The sequence below is a fragment of the Chamaea fasciata genome, unplaced genomic scaffold (genome assembly GCF_029207755.1).
Source record: "Chamaea fasciata isolate MVZ Bird 193981 ecotype frontalis unplaced genomic scaffold, bChaFas1.0.hap1 SCAF_3, whole genome shotgun sequence".
Classification (NCBI taxonomy): domain Eukaryota; kingdom Metazoa; phylum Chordata; class Aves; order Passeriformes; family Sylviidae; genus Chamaea; species Chamaea fasciata.
The window spans coordinates 46315885-46330407 of record NW_027094088.1 but is presented as its reverse complement, the minus strand read 5'-3'; the positions used below and the strand labels follow the sequence as shown (position 1 = coordinate 46330407).

The window sequence follows — 14523 nt, the reverse complement described above, 5'->3', positions numbered from 1 at the left end:
TTTGATCAGCTTTCATTTCTTGTTGAAACAAGAATTCTTGTTTCCCCAATCGTTCTCCTGTCAATTGTCGTATGTTCTCCACAGAGGGAACAGCCCTGGGGCAAACTCTGTAAAACACTTGGACAAGTTTACAAAATGTGATACTTTTTATTTTGTACTAATTTGTTGCATTGTTTCAAACACTTTTGGCAATTAGAAAGCAGGAAAAAGGACATCAGCTGGTCTACAAGTCTACTTACACACTACTTGCTAACACCCTAACAGTTCTGCCTGCCTCACTGGGCTGAACTAGCTGTGATAGGAATTTCCTGCACTGACACAGCTGCAACTATGCAAAGTGGGGTCAATCTATAATTTATGTTTTATGTCCTCAGCTAGACCTTAGCATGAGGGATCTAAAGCCTAGTTAGCACAGTGAATTCCTACTGGTTTTGTAGTTAAAATGGCTTTCTTTTTGTCAGCTGAATGGTTATCATAAATTGAGTTAAAGTCCTGATTGTCAATAATGATTGAACAGATGGCAAACTATTTAACTACAGTAAGACAGAAAAAACATGGTCCTGATAAATAACCCAGATGCCTAGATAAAGGTAATGAAATTCAATTGGGATGATGATGTTTTTATATCAGAATGTATTATGATATGCATAGAAGCCACCACTGAACTACAGCTTTTGTAGGGCTAAATATGTAGAGGAATTAGTGTGATCCAGTTAAGGGACTGAATGTTCATTCCATGACCAATAGAAAGGTAATTTTTCCAGATCTCTGTTCTGCTTACTATACCGATCCCCAATCTTTCATAGTCTTATGCCTTCTTTTTCAACTTCATCTGACCAAATATCTAATATCAGCTGTCCTACTGATTTTTTTGTCCTGAGCAATTCTCATTTGACTTAGTCTCCACCATGGCTGTATACAAGATTTTTTTGTTTGATGTCTCTTCTCATTTCATGATTTATCCAAGGTCATCCACAGACCAAGAATATCCTCAATATGATGGGTGACCTGCTTCTAGATACAAAATGGCACCTTTTTAATATATTGCTTTATCTTCATTAATTCCTTTTTCTGAAGTTGATGATTTCAAACACTTACATTCACCTGCCAGTTTCTACTGCACCTCCCCTTGCAGTGCCATTTCTCCCTTCTGCTAACTAACCCCATTCTCTTCTATACATGATAACTGTCCTGTCCTTAAATGGTGTATCATCACTCATTTTTTATCTTTAAATCCAAAATCTTGTTAACTGTACCTAGAGGCCCATCTGTGGCTATGATGGAAGGAGTTACTTCCAACACTTGATAGACAGTAATGAGTGGAAACATGTAGGACCGAACATCACTTTCTTTCACCTGTTACTGTGGATAAGGAATACAGTGAAATCATCTCACCGGTTTACAGTTCAGACATTCTAATTGTTTTTAATTCTCCCTTCCATATCTTGGTTCTTGGATAACATTAGTAAATGTTAGTGCCCATGTCTTTCAAATATTGTCTAGATGCGACTGACAATGTAAAGGATGTTCTGTATTCATCATCTATTTTATTTATAATTTTTATACAATTTACTTTAGCATTATGCAGCAGATTCATTTCCCCTTTGTGAAAACCCTGAGTGGATTCCAGTTTTCTACAGCGTCACAGTCCAAACAGAACTAATCAGAAAGAGAAAAGAAAGAAGTAAATAGTTGCCTCCCTATCTTTTTAAAGAGAGCTTATGCTGTGAAATCATGTAGAAAAGAGATTAAGGAAAATTATATTTAATGACTAAAAACTTTAGTTCTGAGAGAGAATTTTAAAGAGTGTAGGGAGTTATAATTCAGAATGCTTGCCTGCTCAAGGTCTTAATTTCTCCTAAAACTGTAACATGGTCCCCAGGGGAGTGGTCACAACACCAAGTCTATCAGAGTTCAGGAAGTGTTTGAACAATGCTCTCAGGCATATGGTGTGATTCTTGGGGTGTTCTTAGGGCCAGGAGCTGGACCCAATGATCCTGATGGGTCCCTTCCAACTAAGCAAATGCTATGATTCTTTGAGAATGTTGCAGCCAAGAGTGCTTTGGGAAATTGGTTACAGAACCTGAATTACTACCCAAGCATTAATTTATGCAACAACTGGCAAGAAAAATTTTAGGCAAATGTTTTACTATGATCTGCCCCCAACCTTGCCAATATCCTCATATTTAGAGCTTACATAAAATTATTTAGAAAGTAGAGTTCTTCCCAACATCCAAGCTGGTCAGTTTCACACATTAAATGACATGATATTTCCATTTTATTTATGTTCAGGAAAGATGTTCAAGTAACAAAATTTAAACACTCAGAACAGTCCTAAATTAAACTTAAAGATACTATGTATGAACTGTCCATAGAGCAGCTCATCTTTTTGTATGTGTTTACAATAAGAAGGACAAATTATGTCCTATGAGGTCTTATTTTTGAAATTTTTAAAATAATGTATATCACCTGGGGAAAAAAGATTATATGTTCAATTAACAAAATTCTGTGGTTTCATTACAGGAGGTGTTTGCTTTATTAAAGAAGTGTCAGGCTACCTTCGCATAATGTAAGGAGAAAAAAAAGTCATAAGGAGACTCAAGACTTTTAAATAGGGTGTTTCTATTATAATCTGTCACGTTACTTGCCTCTGTGCCAGAAATCTTCCTAATGTCTACAGATACTGAAATATTTCAGGATATATTACCTGAAAAAGTAAAAAAACCCAGGATTGGGACTGGAGATACATCTGGTTCAATATCAAGCTTCTAGCAGTTGTCAGTCTGAGAGAATGCAGACTATGATGTAGGTAGGAAACACTCTAAGTGTAAGCAATGGGAAATTTAGTTCCCCAAGTCTGTCATTCAGGTTAATGGATGTCCTTAGATAAGGGCGTTGGTTTGTTTGTTTTAATTGAGTCTCACAACTCCAAACAGGCCTGTGCTGGAAACCTTGTCCACAGTGTGCCATCATGTTAGCTGTGTTTTGTGCTCACAGACTTGTCAGTAAAAGGTGGGACCAGCTGCAACAAACACTAAGCAAAGTGCTACAAGTTCACTGTTCCTACTGCAGAGAGCTGATAATCTAAGCAGACTCACATGGATAACCTCATTAACTCAATTACATTTATTCTCTTCCCCATGCCTTTCACCACTTTCGTTTTTGCATCACAGTGCAGTGAAGAGGTATTTGATGGACAAATATCAGTAGCCTTCCAGAAATAGGTTCTTAATGTATATGATCCTAGGAAAGGATAGACATCCTGGCCTAGTAAAATTAAAGGGTTATTTCATGTTTGTAGCAAATATGTGTAAAGCGAGAAACGAGAGTGCTAAATCTGTCAGTACTTTCAAATCAAAGGACAAAAAGCTACAGAAGGGCTCAGGACAGATCATGGGTGTCACTGACATGGGATGAATATGAAATGAAAAGCTCAATCACAATATAGCATTATAAGGAACTGAAGGAAAGTAAAGGAAGAAATGGAAAAGGAAAACTTAAGACAGATGGAAGATCTGTCTTTTCCGTAATACATCATAAGGAGGCTTTGAACTGCCTTGAACTCTGATTTCTGAGTGGTATAACTGTGGGTGTAGACATTAAACTCATGTTTCAATTCCATCCAAGTACATGAATTCTCAAGCTTTGAAAAAGCAAAGACAATCTTTGCTGTCTCACAGACACCAAAGTGCTGGACTTCTCCTGCATGATTGCAGGAACATATAATTACTCACATGGATGTACTAAGAGTTATTTTCAACCATTACTGTTACCAGTGGTACTTTTGTGGCAAGATACTGTAGTTCAATGTGAGTATACAAAAGAGAAGGAAACTCGTGACAGGACTGATATTGACATTAGGCTCTAATACAGACCAAGGGCTCACTGTGCACTAAGCATCCTGTGAGCAGAGCAGAAGACAAGGTTTGGGGTTTTAGGGAGTCTGCTTGGTGGTTTTCATTGGTGGTGGGTTTGATTTCATTTATATATATATATAAAACTTGGGGCACAAGACGATTACTGATAAAGCAAAAATATGCAATATTAGAAAATACACCTTATTTTAATCTTGTCAGATAAATATCTTATACCAGTCTGAAGAACAAGGAGAAAAGAATTTTGCAGGATATTTACAGATCCTGCTTTCTTTCTCTTTCACTCCACTGACCTCGCTGTTATTCACTCTCATTAGGGACTATTCATGACACAATTGTTTCTCTTCTACCATCATGCCAATATCTGAGTAGACACAAATAAGCTACTTCTGCTCCTTCTGATTCAGTGATAATAAAAAATGTATCAAGTACCATAACAGACTTCTAAGCAGTCCAAAGTTTCTGTGTGAAATTTTATATTAACAGTCTGACATATCTCACCTCTGATGTGGAAATCCAGCTGTGTCCCAGAGAGAAAATTAGATGGCTTTCCATTAAACCAAAGCTCTCAAGATTGTCTTCACAGACAGGAATAAATCAATTGGAAGTAGCTGTGAATAAACATCTATTTAAGAGTGTGCTGGATATATGATTTTTCTGATAATAGAAGTTGAAAAATTTCCATATATATATATCATAATTCCTTTTAAAGATATAAAAAGCATAAAAGATTTAATTTTTTAATTCAACTCCTATAGTCCTCAGCACAGTTACAGTTCCTTAAACTGGCATTAGCCCAAATCATGTATTAATAAGGCTGCTTATGTTGCCAATTAAAGCCCTAACTGTATGGAAGATTTCAGGAAGACCTTAAGGCAAAACCCACACCAAAGCCATATTTATTTATAAATATACATGTATCTTGACACAGCTGCCTTCATTTCTCAATTTGGGTCTGCTCCAGCTGTGTCCTAGAGTCATTGATACTCCTGTTGTTGTAGCTTGGAATGAATAGATCCTGCCCACTGTTTTCAGGAGAAGGCATGCAGATAAAAGACAGAAATACCTTGTTCATGACCTAGAAAACCATTTCTTACTCAAATATTAACATACAGCATAGTTTATATTTCAAAGAGATAGAATGTCATGTCACTTAAAAATTCCTTTAATAATAGTGTCTGCTGTGAGTTATTCTTATTCTATTTTGATTATGTTTCATTCCACATTCTCTTCTGATCCTATCCTGAAAATAAGTGCAGAGAAGAGAGCCTTGAAATATTTATAACGAGTGTATGTAAAGGCAGCTTTAGAGAACGCAAATTTAAACTCTCCACTGAAATATAGCCTGTATATAAACTGCTGTGTTACGGAGTATACCATTGAAGAAAGTCATAAAGTTCTGACAGAAAAGATACTAAAGGCCCAGGTTATTGTGTGAAGCAGAGAAACCTCCAGATAGGAATGTAATGATTAAAGCATTGGAAAGAAACTGAGTTTCCTTATGTACAATTGTGAAGACATCATAAAGAACTCAGTATAGGTACAGATTAAAATTTTGAACATGTAAATACTTTTTTTACTTCAGATCTCTTATATGGAACAAAGAATTCTTTTCTTATTCTGCAAAATGAATTTAATAAAAAAAAAAAGGAAGTTTGATCCAGGTCAGGGATGTGTATACACATAAACCACAAAAATCATTGTATATGTTCAGTATGATGATAGACTTCGAAAACTGCTGGGTTTTGGGGGATTTTTAGTTGTTGTCATCTGATGATTCAGACTAAGAAATCTTACAGATGTTTTGTAAACACCACGAATTTCAGTGACTGGAATTGATTACAAGACTATTTCAGATCTATCTAAAATAAGTTCTCACTGCTTAAATGTCCTTTACCTGGCACATTTAGATTTTTCTCTTATAGAACCGTTTGTATAAAGACTTCATAAAAGAACATTCAATTTCACTTTTTTCTGTTAAAAAGATTTCCTAATAAAACCTCTGAACAAGATGTTTTTGAATTCTTCTGTACTCTTGAGTGCAACTGGTTTCTACAGGCACACTTTCTGCACATGTATCACACAGTTTCTTATGCTAAAGAAATATCCACAGAAACTGGACTTATATTGCCACCACATTTATCATCTCAAACCAGACAAAATAGGTCTGATGTACTAAGCCACCTACTTGGTCGGTTATTTTTAAACACTGGGGGTATAGCTTTTATTCTCTGGCAAGATTTCCCCCGGCTTCTCCCTCTATATCTCTAGACAACTCAAAACTTTTTATCAGTTAAAAAATGGTAAGATAACGATGACAATCCAGTTTAGGGAAAACACTTGCAGATCTTGGAAGATTGAACATGAGCTGCCCTAAAGCATCATTATCTGCTATTTATTTATTTAACACACTCATCATGTTTTTCTTTGAGGATTTGTCTTTAAATCAAAATCCACATCCAGCATAGATAGGATGATCACAGTCTGACACTACACCAAGGCTATTTTGGAAATATTAGTCTCCTTTGTCAAATTAATTGACACCTATTTTTTTTAGTTTACCCCTACTATACCTCCTCTTGGAGGCATGTAGGAGGGAACTTTTTTGATGAAAGGAAATGATAAAAAAACCCCAAACAATCCATCCATTCAGTCAGGTAGCCTGGGTCACATAAATATAAGTTAGTCCACTGTTACATGGGTATTCTGAAGACCTTGCCATGTAGTTACACAGGAAATATTGCTGTCCTGCCAAAGCAGCAAACCTCCCATACGCTGAAGTTGCTTCTCTATCTTGTTCCTCTCCTATTTGTGCACATGCTGTAAGCAGGGTGCTGAGCAAAGAGAAGAGAAACAAAGCACAAAGGACCACAGCTGTCATGGTCTGAAGCTACTGCTTGCTCCCATGTAGCCAGGTACATGCTAACAGTATTGGGTAACAACAAGCAAAGGTAGCTGGAGGCTGGGGAGAAAGAGTTAATTACTCTTTCCTGTTTCTCCTTTCAGTAAAGAAGTATCTTAACATACACCCAAACTATCTGCATTAGTTATCCAGTGTTTAGTCTTTAAAAATGCTTATTCCTAAATGACAGATAAAGTTTAGAGAACTCATCTGAGCCTGTATTTATGATCAATCTTTTTACAACAACAAAAAATCTTTTTCTCTTTTGGACTGTGAACTTTATAGGGAATTAGGAATTCAGTTACAGATGATCTGCTATGCTTTTAGACCTTCCAATTTCCTTAAAAGTATGTGCATATGTCAAGTCTTATGTCTTAAATATATTTTGCATATGTCAAGTCTTATGTCTTAAATATATTTAGCTACACTAACACCTTTGGAGGCAAATGCAATTGCAAATCTGCAGCTGCTCCTAATCCAGCCATCTCTGACTAGCACAGTTTTCTGTCTTTGCTACCACCCATGCAATACTCCAAATAAATCTCATTCACAAGTGCACAGAGTACAGTTTATCACCTTCAGTCTTCATTGCTAAAAATGCCCTTTAACCTTATGCACAGCTGGTTGCTGGGTGGCATTCCTTCTACTTAAAATATGGAAAACCTCTTAAGAGCCAAGGCTGTCCAGAACTGCTGCCTGGAGCGACTATAAGCTAAAACCCCAAATTCAGCTTTCTATCCTGTGAGATAATTCCAACATAATCCCAGAAAATTTCAGATACTGCCAGCAACATGTGAACTACTGAGCCTTGTGTCCAGCCAGAATCCTTATTTAGATCATCGTGTTTTTCTTCAGCTCTTAGACCATTTATTTCCCAAACATACCTTAATTAAAGGTAATAATGAAAATAAAGTGGTCATAATGCAGCCTTACCTTGTTTCCTGCCAAAATGTATTCTGATGTTAATTCCGCAACTTCTACCTCTGCTCAGAGAAACATTTCCACACAGACCATACTTATAGGAGAGTCAGAATGTCTGGCTTTTTTGCTCTGGGCACCATTTCCAGTCACATGAACTGAGAACAGTTTGATTCAGATGCTAACAGCCACTGACATTCACAGGAATGTTAAAAAAAAATAAATCATAAATGCCTTAAGAAATTTCACTGCTTTAGAGACTTAGCACAAAAGTTACTGAAAATGTAGTATGTGGGTTTTTTTTGGAGGAACATAGGTGTTCATAGTAATATGTCACATAACTATCTACTATGTTATGGAGCAAACCACATTGAATAAAGGTTTCTTCACAACTTTTATGTCTTTACAGTCTCACTAAAGTGGAACTTGTGTGCAAATCAGGGAAGACTCTGACATTTTAATTTTAAACGTATGTTGGATTTTGAGAAATTAAATGGGGTGAATTCTGCAAACTGACAAAAGTAGTGGATTTGAAAGATCTGTAATTGGCACCTAAGCTTCCAGTAAGCTCCCTTCCCTCTATTTATTTTAAATACAGTTTTTAATTCTGTAAAGTGCTTATTTTTATTGTCTTAATTTGAAGGAGCTCTGCATTAGGGGGAGGGGGGAAGATGACAGATTTGTGGTTTGCATTTCATAGGTCTGTGGAATGGAGACACTCAGGATACAGCTCTCTGTTCCAATTCATTTCATGCTCCGAGGAAGTCTCATGCTCAGAAGGTGACCTTCAAGGGGCATTGCTCTGTCCCTGAATCATTGTATTACAGGACAAGTCTTCACTGACAGACTCTCATTCCTCTCAGTGTAAATGGAAGTTACATGGATTATTTTAAGCCTTCCTCCCACCTGAATCACTGTCTTTCTACACTCTCTGGCTTTTTAATGTGAACAAAAGAAATCGAAGAACTTCATGAAGCCTACAAGGAGCATTCCGAAGTTTTTAAAACTTTTCCCTTTTAAGGTCAGTGGGAAAGGAAGAAATAACTCCAAGCCAACAAAATGTAAATAAAAGCAATACACCTGTGTTGTTCCTTTACAACTTCTGCATGGTTCTGGGAGCAGAATATTGGTATTTTTTGAAGAAGAAACAGGGGGAAAAAAACCAAGATATTTCCTCCTTCCCCATTAATATGATTCCAACAGTTCTTGCCCCTTCACTAAGGAGGTAACCAAATGATTGGCAAACCAAGATTCTGTGCTATGTACAGGAAGAAAAATAAATTGGTAAGTAAGTGTGCAGTGACAAGTTGTTCTAATGCAGCTGGTAAACTCCTGCTGTCCACTGCAAGTTTTGCAGGAAAAGCCTGTACATATTTTGTGGCCATCAGACTTCCTAACTAGGCACAGATCACCTGAATCATACTTCTACATTATGTCCATCCAACATTTGTCAGAGAGGGGACTTTTTGTCAGGTTTTTTTTGTGTTTGGATGAGCAAAGGACAGAAGCAAAGAGTGTCCCTTTGTAAACGACGTTTTTGTTGTTGTTGTGGAGAAGTTAATGGCAATCTAAAATAATGACCATGTCCCTCAAAGATGAAATACTGACAGGAAACCACCTCTTCCATAAGAATTTGGGACACCAGCAGCCTGTTGTAGTGGATGAGAATGAGCTACACAATGAGGGCCAGTGTTACATAGGCGTGGCTTGGGTGTGGTGTTTCAGAGCTATATCCTTTTGGTGTGGCACTCACACTGGAAAATCAGTTTGATGCCTGCAAGTAATTGAGAGTACATACGATCTTTTGTTTTGAAAATTCTCCTGAAAAATATAAAATTCTTGGGAATGACCCTGCATGTACACCCCGAAAATTAAATGTAATGAGGCAGCGAGTAGAACAGTTGTGTCATTTAGTTTGAAAGCATGAGACGTCACTATTTATTGACCACATTTTCAGTCTAGATTACAGCTAAAGCATTTCTTTAAAACAATATATACTTTTAGCCAAAATGTGTCAAATTTCCATACTCTAGAATAAAAAATTCCAGCAACTTTCAAATGAAGCCATATGAACATTACAGTATTCCTGCTTTGTAAGATTTCTTCCCCAATCTAAGATTTAAAGGACTAGGATTTAAATATCTAAAGAATACTAATAAGCTCACTATTTTCTCCACCCTCATATTGACTACATCATCATTATTAGGACACAGAATTAGAAAAAGACGTCATGACCATCTGAAAATGTCACAATTCAAAACAAGGGGAATTGTCCAGCCATAGTGGGTTATGCAGAGTAGGCTAGCAAGATTATCATGAGGGCACTGTTTGAGATTATTGCATGAAGACAGCTTATTAAAGAAAGCTTATTGAAGCAAAGATATTGAGAAGAAGTAAGATAGCATAAGCAATATAAGAAGCTACAGGGCAGTCAGAAAACTCATAATATATATTTTTGTTTAAAAAAACCTGAACACCCTTCACCCCCACAAAGAACTCCGAACCAAAACAACAGAAAGACACCCACAAATTGTGTCAAGATTTCTTTAGAAATTGAATGGGAACATTTCCTTTTGATTTCATTTTGTCTGTAGAACTGTCACCACAGCAAATTAAGCAGATACTGAATATGCTCCATCTCACTGGCCTACAAAGCTCCCTCCACCTCAAATACAAGACTTTGAATGGGATCCCTTGAACTTACAATCCTGGTTTCAACCCTCCACAGAGGGCTGTGCACGGTCCACTTATTCAGTCACATGTGGGTGGATTTTGTATCTTTAGCACTACATGTGCTAATTTACCTGCAGGTGCAAGTCAAAGAAATTGCTCCTGAACCCGTTTTCCTCCAAGTATTAAATGATTTTATCTTAATGTTTAGAGACAAATATGATGAGAACTAATGCCCTACACCAAAATCTCCTATATCTGAATGGAGGTGTTTTGTTTCAAAATGTCTCCCAATGTTACAAAGAGTCAAGCAGATTTTGGTTTTCCCTATCTGTCAGGAAAAATAATATCGTGAAGTTGCCATGCTTAGTAGTACTGTCCAGAAAACCACAGCAGTGGAAAAGCCAGAACAAATAGGATTTTATTTGCTTTTTTGGTTGTTTGATTTTGTTTTTTCTTGGTTAGTTGTGGGGTTTTGTTCATTTTTTTTGGTTTTGGTTTTTCTGTTTGTTTGGTGGGTTGGTTGGTTTTTTGTTTGGGTTGGTTTTTTTTTTGTTGTGGAGCTTTTTTTTGTTTGTTCGGGTTTTTGTGTGTGTGTGTGTTTGTGAGTATGTGTTTTGTTTTTTGTGCGAGACATAAGTAGAAACCTAATCTTGGTGAAATAGAAGTAGAAGGCATTATGTTTTAAAATCATTGTCCAGCCATTAGCCATGCCTAGGGTACCAATACAGGAATGGTTTTCCACTGCCCGAAGAAGCATCTAGAGTGCGATGAAAAGAGAGTAGTTGCCTTTTTTCCCCATAGGCTGTTGAAGGCAAACTACAAATGTCATTTCTTGGAAACTGAATCATCAGGTACCATAGCTTTTTTGAAGAAGAATCCTGCAGAGGTTCTCAGTACTAAGAATTCCGGACTCTGATTTCTGCACGTAATACAATCCTCCCAGAGGAGAAGATCCCGTATGCTGGAAATGAAACATTACATTAGATTTTGAAGGATCACAGGGTACTTAGCTGTAACCAGTTCTAATCCTATCCCCATTACCAAAATGAAGAAAGCCTGAAAGCCACACATGTGACTTCAGAACTGTAACTTGGAGCACATCACTTCGATGTTTTAGAAGAGCAAAGCAGCAAACTGACTAGTTTTAATATAAGGAAATGTATTCAGTAAGTACACTTTCCTTTGTTTGAAAGTTCATCACGGGGCAAGCTCTTTCACTGCTCTTGAACCCTGTGATACCATACTTGATTTGATTTCTTGGTTCTGTTGGGTGTGTGATGCAGTGGTACTTGTGATGGTCTAGGCACTGAAATTCTTGCATACAGAAATACTAAGCATTTTTAATTGAGTTGTTGATCAAGATAGAAGAGGATCACACCTCAGTGAAGGCACTCTAAGGACACAAGAAAAAAACAGATTATGGAGAAACATAAAGGTCTTCACTGTCATTATAACTGCTCAGAAGTATATCTTTACACATACAGGGAAAGAAAGAGAAAATCTCCTAAACTTTTTTTTTTTTTTTTTTTTTGGGGGGGGGTGGATATTTTGCAAGGTGAATAATTCCTCTAGCACAGAAATTCATAAAAGAATAAGTGACAAATCTCTATAAATTTGTCTTTAATTTTCAGGCTTTATTTTACTTTCTGGTCATTATTTCAAACCCATTTACAGAAATACTGCCAAACTTACTGCTTTGTCAGACTTCCTGCAGAGTAACTTAAGGCAGTTATTTCAAATAGGCAGTTTTTTATCTGATATAAAACATCCTCAGAACACCAGATGGATATTATTAAGTTTTATGATAGCCCATACAGAGATAACACTCATTTTATGGAGACAGAAAGAGTCATAAACCAATTAGAGTATCAACTTGGTCTTTGCATTATGTTCTGCATTTCAAAGGCACAGGCAGAATTCCCAGTAAAGTCCCGTCAGACAACACAAATGGCCAGAAATAGTACAGAATATGTCAACAATAACTGTACTATTGAAAAACATGCAATTCTTGCCCTCAGCCAGAAAAAGAAACTTCACTGCTCTACTAGCTGCTATCAGCTGCAGGGAAAAGCACCAGACAGGGGATTCTGAGGAGAATCATAATCCCAGGATATGGGATAATACCCTATTACCTCAGAAATTAGGTGCATGCCAGCAAATATACTCCAAATTTTAACACTGTGCCTACTGGGTCTTTCATGCAGCTTCTAAAGAAGAATTTGTGTGATGGGAGAGAAAGATATCAAGAGGATAAAAAGAAGATTAAAGCTGATAATTAAGAAAACAAAACTGTTGACTTTGTTTATAGGAAACCATAGAATTTCTTTCTGACAATTGCAAGGATTGGGAAAGTGTTTCACTGTTCAAACTGAAACTTAATTCTAGTGTCTGTCATTGTTTTCTGGGCAGATCCTGGGTAATTCACGCAGCTGAACTTGTATGTAATGCCCTACATACTTGGCAAACACACAAATAAAGAGGGGTCCAGCAACAGCAACCTCACTGACACCTCGGTGTTGTTTTGTCCCTTTTACAAGCATGGAAGCATGGGCAGACAATGTACCTTGCCAAAACCTCTCAAACAATTAGGCAACAGAACTGCCCAAGGCCCATGTCCAAGTCACTGAATTCTATGATCTTTACAAAAAAGCCCATTGCCTTGACTAAAGCTGTATCCCTGTTTTGGGGCCCCAGCTGGTCCTCAGACTCCACTTGTCCAAAAGGTCTAAAGCTGTACCTCCATGGTAGTTTCAGCTGCACCAAACAAGACAGGCACTGTTTAAGGACAGAGGAAGATTGGGCTGTAGATGCATCTTCTTTTAGGTGTTTCTCAGTGAAGAGATGGAGATGCCATGTGCAAGCAGCCACACAGATTGGTTTCTCTAATATTTGTTACAAAAACATTTCCTGCCTAAAACTGAGCCTACAAGTGCTGCAATGGATTTTCTCACATTGCTTTCCAAACTCACCCACTAGCTTGAAGTTTTCTACTGACAAAAGCACATTGTTTTGATGTACGATTTGTATACCTTACATGCCACTTCCTCACTCTTCAATTATTTTTTCTACATTTAGTGCTCAGTTCCTTGTTTTAAAAAAACCAACCAAATTTGCTTATAAACATTTTCCTCCCTCCACAGCAAGCTCTGAATATTTTAAGATATGTTCATCAATGAAGCTTTCCATAATATTCCTATTCTTGAACTTGGTGACCTTCCTGTGTTTTAGTTTGAAATAAAGCAAGTTACATTTTTCTACCAGTTAAAAGGTTCTGACCCTTAAGATATAAAACATTAGCTGTACACATGTTTTAAAAAACCCCATGATTATTTCAGTTTGCAAAAGGCTTCTCACAAGACATTTTAGGGTGTAAATGTAACTTTTACAGACGTAATATTGTCTAAAAATTATAAAAATACAAAAATACCTCCTGTAAACAGTAAAAAAAATTGATTTTAATAAATATATAAAGTTGCATTTCTTGAGACAGTACCTTAAGACCCAGTAGAAACCCAAGGAATTCACTCAAATGACAGTAAATCTTACCTTAAGAAGAATCAGCACAGAGGCTCTAGTTTTTCTCTTACCTCATGTTCAATCAAATGCTTATGGCAAGACTTGATGCTGACTCCTTCCACCTCTCCAGTGGTCAAAGAACAGCCAGAATCTAAGTGCTCCTATAGGTTTGTCAAACTGAATGGCAGTAACATCTGGCTCTCTGCCTGAAATTAATTGGAGAAATGTATTACAGGCTGTGTACTTATCATCAGCTGCCAAGAAGCATTTAGATAATGCTTCTTTACAAGAGGAGAAAGGAAGATTTTTCATTTCATTTCCACAGAGATGCATGTACACTGTCAGGCAGATAACAATTAAAGACTGACTGGTGAATATCAGAGAAAAGTGACATAATTAAGTTTTTAGTTAAAAAAAAAAATGTAATAGCATATCTGGAGTGGGGCAGTTACATTTTGCTATGGATTTCAGGATGAAGAACCCAGTTGGTAAACTTTCAGTTTTAAGGTGCTTTGCCTATGTGTCTTGTTTAAGCACTAAAAGTCAGACCTACTTTTCCTTCTTTTAATAAATCATCAGTAGATATTACCATTTCTTCAGGGCTGTGAAATTGCACCTGTGACTCTTTACCACCTCTCC

At 36.9% G+C, this 14523-nt stretch overlaps 1 long non-coding RNA gene across 1 annotated transcript; it reads right to left on the bottom strand.

The window, feature by feature from the left end:
• Positions 1–9590: 9590 nt before the first annotated feature.
• Positions 9591–14423, bottom strand: LOC136287703 (uncharacterized). The gene is made up of 3 exons (XR_010720271.1): positions 14337–14423; positions 13956–14090; positions 9591–11329 (listed from the first exon to the last, which is right to left on the bottom strand). It is a non-coding gene; the product is annotated as an uncharacterized lncRNA (long non-coding RNA).
• Positions 14424–14523: the final 100 nt, after the last annotated feature.